The following is a 13,400-nucleotide window of genomic DNA, read 5'->3' as shown; positions in this document are numbered from 1 at the left end:
AAAATACCAAAAATATAAATACAAAATATATAATATATATATCTATATATAAAACAATATATATATATATATATATATATATATATATATATATATATATATATATATATATATATATGTGTGTGTGTGTGTGTGTGTGTGTGTGTATGTGTGTGTATATGTGTGTGTGTATAAACTAAAGATTACATAAAAATTCAATGTTAAAAAACACGAAAAACTTGATAATCCTTCACAAGTTGCGGAGGATTATCAAGCTTTGTGTTTTTCACATTGTGAATTTTTTATGTAATCTTTAGTTTATAAATACATAAATACATACATACATCCACATAACCCTTTTTTCCTCCTTGATGACGCTTCCCAAAGGACTCTCCCACAAAGGACCCCCAAACTGCATTTGAAAGGAAAGGCAAAACGCCAGGTCCCTCCTCCGCCGCAGCGTGAGCACGATGGCCGCTGGCTGGCTGGAGGCCCATCGGGTCAGGGACGACAGGGAAAGTGACCTCCACTGCCCTACCCCCTGCCCCTCCGTCAGCAAAACTCCATGCCACATGCCCCTCGCCACAAACCACATACTCCTACACTCTCATCATGCTCTTCCACATCCCATGCTCACCAACATGAAACTCACCAACATAAACGCCGCTGTACGCTCTACTGAACATACAATCCCAAGTACCCATGAGTTATCTCATGCCCAAATCCAAATACCCACCTCATTAGAATATTGCCCTTCTCCCTTCAACATGCTGAGGCCGATGGGATTGGCAAACTTACAACCAGAATTCGGAATTGGCCCAATAATGAAAAAAAAAAAATAAATAAATATATATATATATATATATATATATATATATATATATATATATATATATATATATATATATATATATATATATATATATATATATATATATATATATATATATAATAGGGCTCATTACTAGAAGGAAGGAACATTCGCCCTTTAAAGGAATGAAAATTAACTTACTGACTTTTTTCAATTGGAGCGCAATAATTATCGTTACCAACGGAAACATATTTTTCCATAAAAAATTTATGTATTCTACAGGTACCCAAATGAAGTTCCACAAAATTGATTGATAGATTAGTTTTCGGAAACTGGAGTCGATGGAGGAAATGCATTTTTAGTTTTCTGTAAAAGAAAACTATTGTGCCGACTTTGTCTGTCCGTCCGCACTTCTTTCTGTCCGCCCTCAGATCTTAAAAACTACTGAGGCTAGAGGGCTGCAAATTGCTATGTTGATCATCCACCTTCCAATCATCAAACATATCAAATTGCAGCCCTCTAGCCTCAGTAGTTTTTATTTTATTTAAGGTTAAAGTTATACTTAATCATACGTCTGGCAAAGACATAGGCCAGGCCACCACCGGGCCGTGGTTAAGTTTCATGGGCCGCAGCTCATACAGCTTTATACCGAGACCACTGAAAGACAGATCTATTTTCGGTGGCCTTAACGCTTTTTTTTTTACTGGTTTCCTTTAAAAAATCATCTTACGCATTTGAAAGGAAAATAAAGCATGTTGTGTACAAACAATTCTCCTTAATGGATAACATGAAAGAAAGACCAAGACAAAAAAAAAAAAAAAAAAAAAAAACTTCAATCTGTTAAAGGTCTCACATAGCAACCGCAAAACAATTGCAGGGTTAACAGTTAAAAACCAGATTCACTTCTGGCCTGCAGTTCTCATCTTCATAAATTAATCTCTTTGACTATCTCTCTCTCTCTTTACACACGCAATGTATGTGCATACATACATGCATACATATAATTTGTATATATGTATATATATAATATATATATATATATATATAAGTATATATATATATATATATATATATATATATATATATATATATATATAAAGTATTTAATATATATATACACACATATATGAATCTCAGTATGGATGTATAAAATAAGTTCTACGATAACTAAACATCAGCAGCAGCATTTAATAAACATCAGCGCAAAATAAACGAACTACAAGATTCGTGCGTTGCATAAAGGACTAACAAAAAAAAATGTCTGTATGTTTAAGGGAGAGGAAAATCAAGTCTCGAAGGCGAGACAAGTTCCCCAGACAACTTTTAATTTTCACAACTCAAAAAGAAGAAGAAGAAGAAGAAGAAGAAGAAGAAGAAGAAGAAGAAGAAGAAGAAGAAGAAGAAGAAGAAGAAGAAGGAGAAGAGGAGGAGGAAGAGGAGGAGTTGTTGGTATTCAAAAACTGCTTCGTCGTTTTACAATTTCCCTTTCAACTTGGCAAAGAGCTGTAGACCTTACGGCCTACAGATAACGTGTCCTAAATATTTCAGTTTTTTAGGTAGAATTATTCTTATCCTAATATGAGAGAGAGAGAGAGAGACAGAGTATTTGCATCTATTAAAATTGAGCTGGTGGATTTGCATAAGTTAAAAATGAGGTTGAGAGAGAGAGAGAGAGAGAGAGAGAGAGAGAGAGAGAGAGAGAGAGAGAGAGAGAGAGAGAGAGAGAGAGAGAGAGAGAGAGAGAGGACTTGACGGTTATCAAAAGTGAAGGGCCACAAAACTTAACGGCTACTCGTCTGAGAAAGAACACGTGCTGGCATAAGGTCACCCGAATCCAACAACTTAGAGAGAGAGAGAGAGAGAGAGAGAGTAGGGATCTATTAAGAGAGCAGAGAGAGAGAGAGAGAGAGAGTACTGGCACCTATTAAAATAGCAGAGAGAGAGAGAGAGAGAGAATCACAAGGTTCCCCTGATCCAACAACGAAATCAACAAGTGACAGAGAGAGAGAGAGAGAGAGAGAGAGAGAGAGAGAGAGAGAGATCTCCCTCTCTCAAGGAGGACCTATAGCCACGCGACCCACTTTCCCTCCTCCCAAGAAACTGCTACTACAGCTATGTACTCCTCCTCCTCCTCCTCCTCCTCTTCATGCGCAATCATTTCCTTCCCTCGTAAAAATTTCAGTTGATCAAATCTGACTGGAACCAGTTCGGCGACGCTGTAAATTGCAAGGCCGTCCCTTCCTCCTCCTCCTCCTCCTCCTCCTCCTCCTCCTCCAGGCAATGTCAGAACCTCGCGCCAAACGTTGCGAAGGAGCCGATCGCTGCTCCTCCTCCTCCTCCAAGGACGGGAAACCCGATGATGAGGAAACGCAGGCGGAAATTACTCGCAAATTTCCTCGTTTATTTTCAGGATTCTGGGTTCTGGGACGTCATCGAGGGACTCCGTTTCGTTTTGCTTTTTGTTTTCTATTCTCAGGTTCTGGGAAATCACAGAAGGATTTTACATTATTATTATTATTATTATTATTATTATTATTATTATTATTATTATTATTATTATTGTTTTCTACTATTAGGTTTTGGGGAATGACAGAAGGATTTCACAATTATTAATATTATTATTATCATTGTTTTATACTAATAGGTTTTGGGGAATCACAGAAGGATTTCATTATTATTATTATTATTTTCTATTCTTAGGTTCTGGGAATCAAAGAGGGATTTCACAATTATCATCATCATTATTATTTATTATTATTATTATTATTATTATTATTATTATTATTATAATCATTATTATTACTATTATTATTATTACTATTTTCTACTCTTAGGTTTTGGAAAATAACAGAAGGATTTCATTACTACTACTACTAACTATTACTATTATTATTATTATTATTATTATTATTATTATTATTATTTATTGAAGCAAGACGACCCTGCAACGAGGCTATAATATCGAGAATTAAAAGCCATAGTAGTGTTAAAAATATTTGTACAAATATTTTCGATTTTAACTTTGTACATAAACATTTTTTACACCACTGTGGCTTTTAATTATTATTATTATTATTATTATTATTATTATTTTATTATTATTATTATTATTATTGGTTCCGGGACACCATGGAAGCATTAACTGGGACATCCTTCTTCTATTTTAAGATTCTAGGACTTCCTGGAAGGATTTCACTGGATTTTTTTTCCTTCTATTCCTAGAGTCTAGGTTATTCACTCTTTAAGCTTCCTACTAATTCAAGACACCTTTTTAAAAAAAGAAAAAAAAAACTATATCATTATCAGGCAAAGAACTAAACGTCAAAATAGCATTCATTGAAAAGAGAAACTTTTGTACGGCATGGTGTGATTATGGTACCCTTTTGTGATATGGGTCAAAATTTCACTGGTACATATCAAATGCAAGATTTATATATATATTCATATATATATATATATATATATATATATATATATATATATATATATATATATATATATATATATATATATATATATATATATAATATATATATATATTTATCCATAAGATGAACCCTACACATTTGGAACTAGCCCACGGGGGCCACTGACTTGAAATTCAAGCTTCCAAAGAATATGGTGTTTATTTGAAAGCTGTAACAGGAGGTAATGAGAAATATAGAAAGAGGAGATCAGTTATTAGAAGAATGCGTAAATTACCAAACTGATAGATAAAAATGTAAGTAAAATGTTCTATATATATACACAGTATATATATATATATATATATATATATATATATATATATATATATATATATATATATATATATATATATATAATGTATATAAACATTATTACATTTTAATTAACAGAAACTAAAAGGTCCTTCTTCCACGATTACCGAAACACTTTTGCAACAAATAGAATATATAAATAAATGAATAATAAATAGTCCCCCTTTCCCTAACTTAAACTAATACGCCAACAACTATATATACCAATCTATTCCCTGCAATGATAATACATAATTGAATGAGTCTCAGCATTAGGAAACAACCAAAGCTGTAAATCTCCTTCTCTCGCGTCTTGAATATTCAAGAAGAAGAGGAAGAAGAAGTAGAAGAAGAAGAAGAAGAAGACGTAACCCTATCCCGAAATGACTCCTTTTAAACCCGGCAGGATAAGCAGCTCTTAATAGACGTTGGAACAATCATAACCGGACGATGGGGAGAGGAGGAGGAGGAGGAGGAGGAGGAGGAGGAAGAAAAAGAGGGGGAGGAGAAGGGAGCTGACTCAAACAAGGAGGAGGAGGAGGAGGAGGAGGAGGAAAAGGAGGAGGGGAGGAGGACTCAAACAGGAGGAGGAGGAGGAGAATGGCGCTCAAACAGGGAAGAGGAGGCGGAAAAGAAAAAGGAAGAATAGGAGGAGGAACAGAGAGAAAAAGGAAGAATAGGAGGAAGAGGACAAAAGGAAAGAATAGGAGGAGGAAAGAGAAAAAGGAAGAAAAGGAGGAAGAGCAAAAAGAAGAAAAACAGGATGAGAAAAGAGAAGAAAATGAAGAGCAAGAAAAAAAGGAAGAAAAGGAGGAGGAAGAGACGGAAGACAACACTCAAAGCAGGAAGAAAAGGAAGACGACAACGCAGGTCAGACTAGTAAAATAAGGAACAGAAGGAAGGAAGATTGGGAGAACGGACTCTTCACAAACGAAGTAGGGAGAAGAGGACTCGAAAACGAAAGATGGAGCTACAGGGAGCGAAAGGAGTGATGATGAGGGGCGCGAAAGAAACAATAATAATATAAAAGATGGAAGGGGAGATGAGACTACTTTAATAGTGAAAGAGAATGGGGGTAGTTTGAGGGGGAGATTGGGGGAGGGGAGATGGGAGACAGCGGTTGGTTGCTCAATCTTCTTAACCGCACCACCAACGGCAACAGCGACGGATGCGACAAAAGAAAAAGGACGATAACTAAAAAAAAAAAAAAAGTAAATTATGCGCCGAAGTTTCCTCGGCGAAATCAAGTTTTCTGTACAGCCGCCAGGGCATGACTAAGGCCACCGAAAATAGATCTGTCTTTCGGTCGTCTCGGTATGCTGCTGTATGAGCCGCGACCCATGACACTTTAACCACTGCCCGGTGGTGGCCTATCCAGAACCACGATTATAGCTAACTTTAACCTTAAATAAAATAAAAACTACTATGGCTAGAGGGCTGCAATTTGGTATGCTTGATGATTGGAGGGTGGATAGCCAACATATCAATTTGTAGCCCTCTAGCCTCAGCAGTTTTTAAGATCTGAGGATGGACCGAAAAAAAATTTGGACAGAAAAAAGTGCGGACGGCCAGACAATGCCGGCACAATAGTTTTCTTCTTCAGAAAACTAAAAGTGATTACGTGAACTGAGAGAAAAAAAAATGTTAGAAAAACAAACAATGGCGGCAGAGAAAACGTAAACAAAGGAATGCATAAATCAAACACAATGGAGAAACTTTCAACAAATATTTCATTAGATAAGAAAGGAAAGTTCAATTTCAGAGTATCTAAATAATAATAATAATAATAATAATAATAATAATAATAATTAACTAGATAAACGAACTCAAATATACACAAATCCCTCCTCTCTCTCTCTCTCTCTCTCTCTCTCTCTCTCTCTCTCTCTCTCTCTCTCTCTCTCTCTCTCTCTGTTGTGCTACAATAATTACTTACTTCTCCAAACAATACAACAAACATTGCTCGTGCGCGCGCGCAAACACACACACACACACACATCACAATTATCCAAATGAAGCCGTCACCAAAACAACGACTTTCAGAAGGAGCCATCGACGTCCTTAAAAGAGTAATAACTGAGAGAGAGAGAGAGAGAGAGAGAGAGAGAGAGAGAGAGAGAGAGAGAGAGAGAGAGAGAATGCCCCGCCTTCCTTGCCTATAATCTCATGAGATCATGGGAACTGGCAATGAACATTTGGGTCTGCCCTTCAGTGTTTATTCTTTTTTTTTATTTCCTTCGCCAATTGCATTTTTATCTTCTCAAATCAATCTTTTTATCCTATCCTATCAAATCCTACCGTATATAAGGTAACGGTAATCCTATCCAGCCTAGATTTAATGAAATTAGATCCAATCTCTTCTTATCCAATACTGAATTTTAACCAATCTTCTCCGGTTCAAAATCCTAACAAATTTTATCCAACACTGAATCCTATTAACTCCTGAATCCACATAAATATGATCCACAAAGATATACTTTATCCAGACCTTAGGTTGATTCAGTTTTATCCAATCTCATCTTATCCAACAAATGAATTTTAACAGATCTACCCCAGTTCAAAATCCTAACACATTTTATCCAACTCTGAATCATATTAACACCTGAGTCAAAATGAATTTTATCCATCATGGATCTTACACTGATCTTATTCTCAACTGAATCCAAATGAAACCTATCACTTTATGAACCACAAGAAATCCTTATCAAATCATAGCTCCAAACAAATCCTAATCCTTCATAAAGTCAAGTAATCCTATCAAACCCTAACTCCCAATAAATCCCAAGCCTTCATAAAGTCAAATAACCCTATCAATCCCTAGCTCCAAACAAATCCCAATCCTTCATAAAATTCAAGAAATCCTATCAAATCCTAGCTCCAAATAAATCCCAATCCTTCATGAAGTCGTGTAATCCTATCAAATCCTGGCTCCAAATAAATCCCAATCCTTCATATATTCAAGTAATCCTATCAAATCCTAGCTCCAAATAAATCCCAATCCTTCATAAATTCCAGAAATCCTATCAAATCCTAGCTCCAAACAAATCCTATCTCGTCCATTGCCCTTGTAAACTCTCACTAAGCAAAGGATATCAACGCGGAACCACAAAACACCTTAGTAACTAACAACTGTGGAGTGTGGGGGGAAGGATGACAAACGCCCCCGCCCACAATCTACTCTCCCTTCCTGCCCACACCATCATGCCACAAAAGGGTCAATGCCCTTTGCCATCCATGACAGCAACGGGAACAGTAGCCAGTCAAGAGTGCCCGGGCATTTATTAGGTTACTTTCACGACAATCACAGATTCGTCCAAGAGGCGATCGCTCTCCTCTTAATGAACGAGGGGTGTGGACGACTTTCATTCTATGAACGGTTGACAGGGCGATCTCCACTCTGAATGAAAGACGTGGAAGATTTTCACCCTGAATGAAAGACGTGGACGATCTTCACTCACTCTGAATGAAAGACGCGGACGGTTTCCACTCTGAATGAAAGACTTGATCTATCTCCGCTCTGAATGAAAGACGCGGACGGTCTCCACTCTGAATGAAAGACGTGGACGAACCTGCCCTCTTCAAGGAGGACAATTTCCCTTCTACTGGGTAAAAAAGTAACTCTCTCTCTCTCTCTCTCTCTCTCTCTCTCTCTCTCTCTCTCTCTCTCTCTCTCTCTCTCTCTCTCTCTCTATGAAACAATAAGTAAAAATCTTTCAGAAATTTCAGCATTATTCAACTAACAAAAATATCGTCAGAAAACAATATATTTCCTCATGAAATACAAAGGGCGCCTGAGACTGAATTCCCCAAGAGGTGGAACACAAATGAAAAATTTATTCTCGTACAATATTCTCTGCGCACCAAAATAATTATGATACGAGAGATTGTAAACAAAAACAATTAAAACAAAAGATATAATGAAAGTAAAGGCATCCTGGCAAAACTTGAATATACAAATACGAACTAACGAGACGAAACAAACAATATGCACAAACAATGGATAAATACCAAACGTAAAAACTACTATTTAAAAAGACATTTTAAATTATAAGTGTAAAAGACATAAGTAATAGATATACAGTAATTGAAAATTACACATACGAAAACTGAACCTCACAAAAACATCAGAGAAACGGAGCATAAAACTTTAACAGATAAAAAAAAAATATAAAAAACACAAAGCATAGAATTAAAATTAAAAAAAGTGCACACGAAAAGCAAGTATAATTAAAATTGACAAAAACACCAAACAAAAACAATAGAAAAACAACTAAAGCAACTAAACATTGCTACACCAGCAGAGCATACTAACAAGTAGCGATAAAAAAAAAAAAATTTCGGAAGCAACAAAAACACAACACAACACAAAACACATCAAAGGTCGTGAGCCATCATTCCCAAGAAGATTGCAAATTACCAATTCTTTCTCAACAGTTGAGAGAAACGGTCCACTATATTTGCACGCCCCTGAGCGTCGAAAACCATTACGCAACAGTAAACTGGAGCGTGGGAAAACGCGAACACAATTACACATACATACATACAAACATACATACATACATACACACACACTTTTTTTTTGTTTTTTACATGATTAACTATACCCTAGTTTTAGAAAATGACACCTTACTCCATGCTAGGCTCCAAAATCCTTACTGGAGACACACACACGCATACACACACACACAAAACCACTAAAAGCCTGCAGAGATCAGCTGCTTACTTAAAGATACCATTATTACAGCAACTTTTAGTCTGTGTATACGAGAGAACTTAAGTCTTCTTGTTTACATATAAAAGGTGCTAGAATTAGGTTTTATTCTTACGGGGGGGGGATAATTACGTAAACATCTCTTACTATAAGATATTAACGCTATTCTAGGGTCATAATTTGGGCAAGATGGGTCTCGCGGTTTCTCAGTAATATGCAGAATTTGTTTCTGAGGGGTTGGCCGGAGACTAAGTGAATCATTATTTTCTATTTTACGGTGATACAAGAAGGTACTTAAAACTGTCCTGAATTCATTACAAAGACGCGGGAATTAATACTCTTTGTTCATCATAAAGACGTGGGAATTGCTGCTAGGGTTCATTATAAAAATGTACCAACTGATGCTCAGGATTCATTATAAAGACGCAGGAAAAGATTCGTAAGATTCATTACCAAGAGGCAGGAAATGATGTTCGGTATCATTATCAAGACGCAAGAAGTAATTGGCGATCATTATAAAGACGCAGGAATTAAACTTGGGGATCATTATAAAGACGCAGGAATTGATACTCGGGACCATAGAGACGCAGGAACTGATGCTTGGGGAACATATTAAAGACGCGAATTGATGCCCTGGAATCATTATAAAGTCGCAGGAACTGATGCTCGGGACCCATTACAAAACACGGGAATTGAGGCTCGTGAATCATTATAAAGACGTAGGAACTGAAGCTGATGAATCATTACTAGACGCTGGAATGGATGCTCAGGATTCATTATTAAGACGCAAGAATTAATGCTCAAGAATCATTATACAGACGTAGAAATCGATTCTCGTTTCTGGATTCAACAGGAAAAGGAACATTCTCCTTTTGATGTCATCAAGTGTCTGAAGACATTCAAACCCATCCTAAGAGAACTTGCAGTCAAACAAAACGGGTCAGGTTACTTATTTAACAACTGCGACACATCTCGCTATTTTTGGCTCCTGACAAAATACCAAAGGTAAACGACATTTCTGTTACCCGGGAAGCTTGACTGACACCAGCAAACTACATGAAACTTCAAATATTACAAGCAACATGATGCTTGCTTTCAAGCAAAACAGTTCTTGCTATTTTTGGGCTACAAGACAAAAACCGCCCGAGGAAAGACCACGGAGAATTATTTTAGCGGGACAAAACCATTAAGTTGTGTAACATCTAAGTATCTAAGTCTGGTCATTAATGATCGATACAAAATCAACCCAGTCACTAAGACTGGTACTCTGTACCTTCCTGTGTTTCCAAAATCATGTAAGACGTTTTGATTACTATACATTAATTTTCTATTTCGTTTCAGAATTCAAACTGTATTTCAGACTAAGTAATTTCCCATCACCATTAACATCACCTATAGCGGTGCCAGACGAACGACCATGGCTGACTTTAACGTTAAAAATAAAAAAATACTGAGGCTAGAGGGCTGCAATTTGGTATGTGTGATGACTGGAGGGTGGATAATCAACACTCCAATTTGCAGCCCTCTAGCCTCAGTAGTTTACAAAATCCGAGGGCGGACAGTAAAATGCGGACGGACAGACAAATATCCATCTCAATAGTTTTCTTTTACGGAAAACTAAAAACGAAAGTGCCTCGACGAGGTAATCTCCGTCCTTCCCGGGATGAAAGCATGAGATATATTCTCTCTCTCTCTCTCTCTCTCTCTCTCCGAAAACCCGCAGTTGCGAATGGAAAGATGTCAATATTCTTCCTCCGTTATGCAAGATGAATAACAGCCATTGGCCGGTCCAGTATGTCATAACATAACGGAATTGCTTTGGGGAATCCATTACGCTTACGAGACATAGGGGGAGGGGTAAGGGAGAGGGGAGATGTGGACGGTTTTTCCTATGACTCATAAGCAACGTGGTGTCATTTTTTTCAGAGCTTTGTAGGGATGTTCTCCAAGGCTTCTCGAAGACCATGCTTTTTCTTCCCTTGACGCTTACGGGTTGTAAGATTCTTATCTGACGGTTAGGGATAAAATTAAGATTTTTTTTCTGTGACTCATGGAGGCATGTGGGTGTTTTTTTCCTATGACTCATAAGGGATGTGGAATGTTTTTCCCCGAGAGAAAAAGATTCAAGAGTATCCCTTCTTTAATACGACTTTGTCCTAAAATGATTAACATGTCGCTTCTCGTCACAAAAGGCAAACACCACTAATCAATTGTTTCTCATTTTCATCAAGTTACAATTAACCGTTCGTCTTCTTACCGAGTCAATTATAAATACAGAATTTTTTTAACTTTTTCAAAAGCAATTCCTTCCTTCAATACTCTCATTATCATCATCCTTTTTTTCTAACTCAACCATTCTTGTGAAAAAAATGAATAAAAAAATGACTATCCACTATGAAATTATCCCTTCATCACATTATACATATTATCCTTTATCTTCAGGTCATCCATTTACTATTCCTTATTTTTATTTTATTGTCTTCACTATCACGTAACTTAACTCAGTCCATATTATATTCCTCCTTCCTATCACAAGATCGTCCCAAGATCCTATCTTTATTTCATTTATCTTCTTTCCTAACTTAACTCATGAACTACTGCTCCTTATTATCGCGTTATTTCTATCATCCCTTTCAAGTCCGACAGACAGACAGACAGACAGAGAGACGAAAGGACGCACACAGGTGAAAGGAGAAACGCAACAAAAAGAATCTTTCGGCTTTAATTTATATACAACCAATGATCAATAGTCCGCCTAACCTTGGGTTCCGACACAGGACACAGATATAGATAGCCTCTGTTGTTTGTTTTCACGCTGGATAATTAATAATCATTATAATGATGATTATAATGATTGCTATTATTATTCCAGGGGATTTATAGGCTCGTTAGATTACAGAGAGAGTATACTGTCACACCCGTTGCGGATAATTATCAAGTATGTTGAGTTGTCAGGTAAAAGGAGTAAATAAAAAATGATGTCGAGCTGTCAGGCAAAAGAAGATGTAAATAAAAAAATAATGCTGAGTTGTCAGGTAAAAGATGTAAATAAAATATAATGTTGAGAATCATGTAAAAGAAGTAAATAAAAAATACTGTCGAGTTGTCAGGTAAAAGAAGATGAAAATAAAAAAGAAATGTAAATAAAAAATAAAGTGAATTTAATTACATTTCCACTGAAGTTATCAGGCACCGAAGCACCGAAGATAACTGGAGCGGAAGCTTACTGGCTATGAAGATAAATAAACTGAAGATATTTCACACTGGAGGCAACTGACATTTAAGCTGCTTCACACTAAATCAATTGACACTGGAGCTATTTCACACTATATTGACACTGAAGCTACTTCACACTAAATCAACTGTTACTGGAGCTCCTTCGCACAGAATCTATTGACACTGGGGCTGTTTCACACCATATTATTTGACACTGGAGCTATTTCACACTACATTAATTGACACTGGAGCTATTTCACACTACATTACTTGACACTGGAGCTATTTCACACTACATTAATTGACACTGGAGCTATTTCACACTACATTAATTGACACTGGAGCTATTTCAAACCACATTAATTGACACTGGAGCTATTTCACACTATATTAATTGACACTGGAGCTATTTCACACTATATTGACACTGGAGCTACTTCACACTAAATCAACTGACACTGGGGCTATTTCACATTATAATAATTGACACTGGAGCTACTTCACACTAAAGTAACTGACAATGGAGCTATTTTACAATTAATTAACACTGGAGCTACTTTCGCCATCAATAAAAACACTCTAAAAACGAAATTTATTTTCGGATCGATATCGATCTGGCAGCTGTTTAAAAACAATACTTACTACAGCTGCTGTTGACGCTGTTGTTGTTACTTGCTAGCTTAAGCTGGCCTTATGGCAGACTTAGCTTTTGTTTCTTGAACAGCAATTAAAGCGACACTGAACAGAGCATTAACTTGAAAAATATTCATTGTAGAGAGGCGTACTTGTCCCATCAGATTCTATGTAGTTAGACAAGGATGCTGTATATTCTATTCCCTAATATACACTATAACTGAAATTAGTAGTGGCTTGCCATTTGCTATTCACCAGGGCCGAAATAACCTGAATCTCTTCAAGACGGAAT

The 13,400-nt window shown here is 36.6% G+C and overlaps 1 protein-coding gene across 6 annotated transcripts in view; it reads right to left on the bottom strand.

Annotated features, from left to right (window-relative positions):
- LOC136842428 (early estrogen-induced gene 1 protein) overlaps positions 1 to 13,400 on the bottom strand; it is a 337,802-nt gene that overhangs the window by 198,484 nt on the left and 125,918 nt on the right. The window lies entirely within an intron of this gene.

This window comes from Macrobrachium rosenbergii, chromosome 10 (genome assembly GCF_040412425.1).
Source record: "Macrobrachium rosenbergii isolate ZJJX-2024 chromosome 10, ASM4041242v1, whole genome shotgun sequence".
Lineage (NCBI taxonomy): Eukaryota > Metazoa > Arthropoda > Malacostraca > Decapoda > Palaemonidae > Macrobrachium > Macrobrachium rosenbergii.
Note: the sequence above shows the minus strand (reverse complement) of the source record. Positions and strands in the feature narration are given on the sequence as shown.